The sequence below is a fragment of the Natator depressus genome, chromosome 1 (genome assembly GCF_965152275.1).
Source record: "Natator depressus isolate rNatDep1 chromosome 1, rNatDep2.hap1, whole genome shotgun sequence".
Taxonomy (NCBI): Eukaryota; Metazoa; Chordata; order Testudines; family Cheloniidae; genus Natator; species Natator depressus.
In genome coordinates, this window is record NC_134234.1 from 118,404,735 (window position 1) to 118,411,455 (window position 6,721).

The window sequence follows — 6,721 nt, forward strand, 5'->3', positions numbered from 1 at the left end:
CACATAAATCTACTAGAGCTCAGAGCCATACGCAATGCCTGCCTCCGTTTCCTTCCCATTATCCAAAACCGCAGAATTCGGATCATGACCGACAATATCGCATGTATGTTTTATGTGAACAGACATGGGGGAGCCCGAGCCCGGTTCCACACCCTCTGCACAGAGGTGGTAAAACTATGGAACTGGTGCCTTCAATACAATATCCATATCTCCACCTCATACCGGCCCGCTTCTCAGAACACCACCGCAGATGAGCTTAGTCAATCCTTCCCCATTCAGCACGAGTGGGAACTTGACACCATTCTATCCAGAATTTTTCAGACCTGGGGTTATCCCCAACTGGATCTATTTGCCATGGCAATAAACAAAAAATGCCCAACATTCTGCTCCAGAGCAGGCCTAGGGAAACGCTCTTGAGGAGATGCCTTCATGCTCCCATGGAACCTTTCATGTATGCGTTTCCACCAATACCTCTGTTGAACAGAGTAATACAGAAGACAAGAACAGACCAATCCAACATCATTCTAATAGCCCCATCGTGGCCCAGACAACCATGATATCCCTTCCTCATGTGGATGTCGGTCAAGCCACCGATTCCCCTCCCCCCCCACCCCCAGCAACCTCCTATCACATCGCAGGGGCCATATCCTTTCACCCCGACATACAATGACTCCACCTGAGGGCCTGGCTAATCAATGGTTCTCTAATGAGGAGTTAACATGTTCTGAGCAAGTGCGGACAGTTCTACTACACAGCAGGACACACCACGCGCACTACTTACCTACATAAATGGAAGAGGTTCACATCTTGCTGTACTGCCAAACAGACCTCCCCAGTTTCCGCCCCACTCCCACTGATACTGGATTATCTGCTGGACCTTAAAACATCAGGTCTTTCCACGAGCTCGCTCAAGGTCCACCTCACTGCAATCACGAGAAGATCGACAACACTATGGTCTTTGCCCATCCAGTAACCAAAAGGTTCCTGAAGGGCATCCAAACATAAAACCGCCTGCTGTGCCATGGGTCCTCCACCTGGTCCTCAAAGCCCTGGGGGATAAACCCATTGAGCCAATGGCTACGTGCTTCCTTCTCCACCTATCCATGAAGACTGCCTTTCTGATAGTAATCACATCTGCCAGATGAGTAGGAGAAATGGGAGTGCTCATGGCAGAACCTCCGTACACCATGTTCTTCCATGATAAGGTCACACTCTGCACACATCCAAAGTTCCTGCCTAAGATACACTCTTCCTTTCACCTCAATGAGCCAATACACCTACCAACATTTTCCCCAAAACCTCATGCTAATGATCCAACACTCTCACAAATCTTGGGAGACAGGCCAGTCCTTGCCTACAGACAGCCCCCCAACCTGAAGCAAATACTCACCAACAACCACATACCACACAACAGAACCACTAACCCAGGAAACTATCCTTGCAACAAAGCCCGTTGCCAACTGTGCCCACATATCTATTCAGGGGACACCATCACAGGGCCTAATAACATCAGCCACACTATCGGAGGCTCGTTCACCTGCACATCCACCAATGTGATATATGCCATCATGTGCCAGCAATGCCCCTCTGCCATGTACATTGGTCAAACTGGACAGTCTCTACGTAAAAGAATAAATGGACACAAATCAGATGTCAAGAATTATAACATTCATAAACCAGTCGGAGAACACTTCAATCTCTCTGGTCACGCAATCACAGACATGAAGGTCGCTATCTTACAACAAAAAAACTTCAAATCCAGACTCCAGTGAGAAACTGCTGAATTGGAATTCATTTGCAAATTGGATACTATTAATTTAGGCTTAAATAGAGACTGGGAGTGGCTAAGTCATTATGCAAGGTAGCCTATTTCCCCTTGTTTTTTCCTACCCCCCCCCCCCCGACGTTCTGGTTAAACTTGGATTTATGCTGGAAATGGCCCACCTTGATTGTCATGCACATTGTGGGGAGAGTGGTCAGTTTGGATGAGCTATTGCCAGCAGGAGAGTGAGTTTGTGTGTGTGTTGGGGGGGGAGGGGGTGGTGAGAAAACCTGGATTTGTGCTGGAAATGGCCCACCTTGATTATCATGCACATTATAGGGAGAGTGGTTACTTTGGATGAGCTATTACCAGCAGGAGAGTGAGTTTGTGTGTGTATGGGGGTGGGGGGGTGAGAAAACCTGGATTTGTGCTGGAAATGTCCCACCTTGATTTTCATGCACGTTGTAAGGAGAGTGGTCACTTTGGATAGGCTATTACCAGCAGGAGAGTGAGTTTGTGTGTGTGGTTTTTGGAGGGGGGTGAGGGGGTGAGAGAAACTGGATTTGTGCAGGAAATGGCCCACCTTGATTATCACACACATTGTGAAGAGAGTGGTCACTTTAGATGGGCTATTACCAGCAGGAGAGTGAGTTTGTGGGGGGGGGGGGGGCGGAGGGTGAGAAAACCTGGATTTGTGCTGGAAACGGCCCAACTTGATGATCACTTTAGATAAGCTATTACCAGCAGGAGAGTGGGGTGGGAGGAGGTATTGTTTCATGGTCTCTGTGTGTATATAATGTCTTCTGCAGTTTCCACAGTATGCATCCGATGAAGTGAGCTGTAGCTCATGAAAGCTCATGCTCAAATAAATTGGTTAGTCTCTAAGGTGCCACAAGTACTCCTTTGCTTTTGAAACAGCAGTGCACACTCCTGATGTGCGCAGGGCACTATCCTTTTACCCGGATAGAACAAAACCGTTTAGAAACCTGCCCCAAACTTTTCGTCTCTACCACTCAGCAATCACAGGGAAAAGCTATCTCTACCTAGAGACTCTCCAAATGGATTGCAGACTGCATACATCTCTGTTACCAACTGAAGCAAATACACCCTCCGACATCAATTAGGACACACTCTGCTAAAGCTGTCTCCACCTCCACTGCCTTTCTCCGTAATGTTCCGTTTTCTGACCTATGCACCGCAGCTACCTGGTCATCGAACGTTACCTTTGCCGATCATTATGCTCTCATGCACACTGAAGCATCCGACACCAAGATGGGTAGAGCTGTCTTGTCAACAGCCTTCTTATCTGATCTGAAGTCCCAACCATCCTAAGGGATACTGCTTTTCAGTCACCTGAAGTGGAGCACCCATAGGGACATCTCTCTCTCTCTCGAAGAGGAGGTTACTCACCCTGTGCAGTAATTGACGTTCTTCGAGATGAGTGTCCCTGTGGGTACTCCACTACCCACCCTTCTCCCCTCTACTTCGGAATCTGGAACACACTCCATTGTAGAGAAGGAACTGAGGAGCCCGGGCCATGCACGTGCTATTCAAACACTGACAGCTTGTGAGGCTGGCACTGTGCGTGTGTGGCCCATAGGGGTACTGCTGTAGGAATCTCCGATCGAAGGTGCTGGGACGCACCTTGACCTGAAGTCCGTACCGGATTTACTATGGTGTCAATGGCGCCATAGCGCCAGGCCCAAGCTCAGAAGGGGGCTAACACTCACTTTCTCCCCTCTTGCAGCACTGCAGAAATGGAGCCTCAAAGCAGCAGGGATCCAGCATGGGAACTGAGAACCTACAGGGCCCTGGGAACTGTCGTTTCTTGGCCAGCTCCCTGCCTATAGTGCTGGCCCTAGAGCAGGGAAGGAACTAGATTTCCCAGCATTCCCTTGGCTGCTATCAACAGGAAAGGGAGGGGGAGGAAGTGGGGAAGCTGTGAGACCCCATGCACCGCTGTGCTGTGAATGGAGAGCTGGCTGCTAGAAGGGGGTGGCACTGTGAATGGGGAACATGTATGCCCAAGGAGTAGAAGGCTTTGGCCCCAGATATCACCCTAAGAAGACTTCCCCAGACTGGATTAGGGATGCTGGTGTGACCTCACCGGGCAGCCCCCAAAGGAGGAACTGGGTGGACTAAATGGACAGTGCACCTCTCTATCTGAAGCCTAGCAAGGGAGATATGTGGATCCCACCAGAAGTTAACATGAAAAGTAAGGGCGGGGAGGAGGACCTGGGCAGCTTCAGATACAGTACAGGAGGATTTCCACTTCTGAACCGTGAAAGTAGAAATTGACTTTTCCTTTCCAGATTTACCTAATATTCAGAAAGGGAATCTAGCACCTGCCTTCCAGGTTTGAACACCCTCAAAATTCAGGAGTGCTCAAGCTCAATTTGGGCAGCTGTTACTTCGTTTCTCCCAAATCAAATATGCTGATCCACTGTAATTTGCTGTAGAAAAAGTAGGATAAAATTGAGCAACAAATGCTGGGGTCTTCCCAGTGCTAACTAGGACTGGAATAGCTATTTTCAACAGCCATTACCATTTTTTTTTTTTTTTAGTTTGTTTAAAAGGAAGACAGTAATATTGCATTGGCAAATTCCCCATAGAAACGAAGAGTGGAACAAAAGAATAATAAAGACACCTCAACTTTTCCTCATTTATGTAGGACAGTCTTATATGGATCCAGATATCCTCCAATCACACAAACTGAAAATTGTTCCACTTTGCTGCAGTTCTGTAACTAGGCGGGAACCAGTCCTGTCTGTGTTCTGTGCACATCCAAAATTCTTACTGAATTCAGAAGTGCCTGGCTTTTGTGACCATACTACCTGATATTTTCAGCCCTGGTAAGCAAAGCAGGTTTACATTTAGTAATTGGGTGGGAAGCCTCTCAGAAAAAGTTAGGTGCTGTAGGAGGTGTTGCTTATTCACTCGGTAACGTGAGACCTTCCTGTTACAATAGTAAACCAGTGCAGCATAGAATGCACTTTGCTCCTAGAGTCTAGAATGAGGTCCTTTGCTTCTATACACAGCCCATTAAAGACAACGAAAAGACTCCCACTCACTTCAAGAGGCTTTGGACGGAACTGGTTATACACAGGGTAACTCCACCGTCTTCACAGGGTCCTGGTCCCACAGCAGAGGGAGGGCATGTGAGCTTGTTGCAGAGCTGCTGCTCAGGGATGGGAACCTCCTGGCACCCCAGCTTCCAAAATTATTCAGACTGCACTTTCTGCAAGACTATGTGCTAGCTGAGGGGTGCGTGGGAATTGGTGGCCTCTGCTGCAGGTGATGGGTATCTCAGGTACTTAAAGCCATAGCCTAGAGGAGGGAAGTGCATAACTGCAGAGTCTGCAGCTGCCTAGGGCCAGCGCTGAGGATTTAGAGTCCCTAGTGCCGCCGTTGCAAGGTTCAAGCATGCTCAGCCTTGGAATAGCCACCTCTCCCTTGACTAGTAGCTGCAGCTATCTAAGGCTGGCCTCTGGCAATTGGCCACATGGCTATAGCCAGGGAAGCTGCAGGTGGCTCTGTGACTACTGGGGGCCATTAAGCTAGAGCAGATAAAGAAACTGGAGTTAACCTCAAGGAACAGAGGTCACCAGTAGGAAAGGAATGTCAAGGGGAGCAGGGAAAGAGGAAGCAGGTCAGGCTTGCAGCGGGAGGATAGCCCCAGCTGGTTGGGGAGCATGTCCAAAGTAGAAAGGAAACAAGTATGGGGAGAGGTAGTGGTGATCAGGTAGTAGACTAGCATGTAGAAGGGAGCAGAAAGAAAAAGGCTGGTGTCTTCAGATTCCCAAGGGCTAAGTCCTCACTTTGGGGAAATGGTGTTTGCAAGTGGCTTGCTCAAATGGGTGCTGAGGGAGGGATTTGTCAGAACTGATCAGGTATCTGCTTGCTTTGGAACTTTGAGCTGAGACTAGGACCACATACGGTGACTGGTGACATAGGGGGTACTGGAGACATGGCTATAGAAGGTCTGAATGAGGAAGCAGATAAATCTGTGGGGAGTTTCCCTAATCACTATGAAAGTTCTGCCCACATGGGTGTACAGCTCAATGAGAAAAACTGGGGGCTGAGGGAGCTGTGTATGGCAATGCATATAGTCATGTAGAGGTGTGTGATCAAAACGAAAAATGTCTCCGAGATTCAGTACTGGGTATACTATGGCACCAATGGCACTGCCACACCAGGCCCACACTCGGAGCCCACAATGACTACATAGGGGCCCACAAAAGGTTAATCCGGCCCTACCTGAAGTGGAGCACCCACTGAGACACTCATCTCAAAGAACAACAGTTACTGCACAGGGTGAGTAATCGCCTCTTACTTTCTTCACACCACTCAAGGTTTTATAGACTTCTATCAAATACCCCTTTAGTCACCTCTTTTCTAAGATGAACAGTCCCAGTCTTTTAAATCTCTTCTCATATGGAAGCTGTTTTGTACCACTAATTATTTTTGTTGCCTTTCTCTGGACTTTTCCAATTCTAATATATATTTTTTGAGGTGGGGTGATGAGAACTGCATGTGTTATTCAAGGTGTGGGCATACCATGGATTTATGTAGTGGCATTATGATATTTTCTGTCTTATTTTCTATCCCTTTTCTAATGATTCTCAACATCCTGTTTGCTTTTCTGACTGCCGCTGCACATTGAGCAGATGTTTTCAGAGAACTATCTACGATGACTCCAAGATCTTTTTCTTGAGTGGTAACAGCTAAATTAGACCCCGTCATTTTGTATATATAGTTGGGATTATATTTTCCAGTATGCATTACTTTGCATTTAATCAACATTGAATTTCATCTGTTTTTTTGTTGCCCAGTCACACACCCTGAATCTGTGAAAAAAAATCTAGAACACGGTAGGATTGATAGTTATTTGACATCTATTTTTATTGTGCAGGAAAACTGAGAAGTGCAAAGGTCTGAGCTTTCAAATACATAATCAAT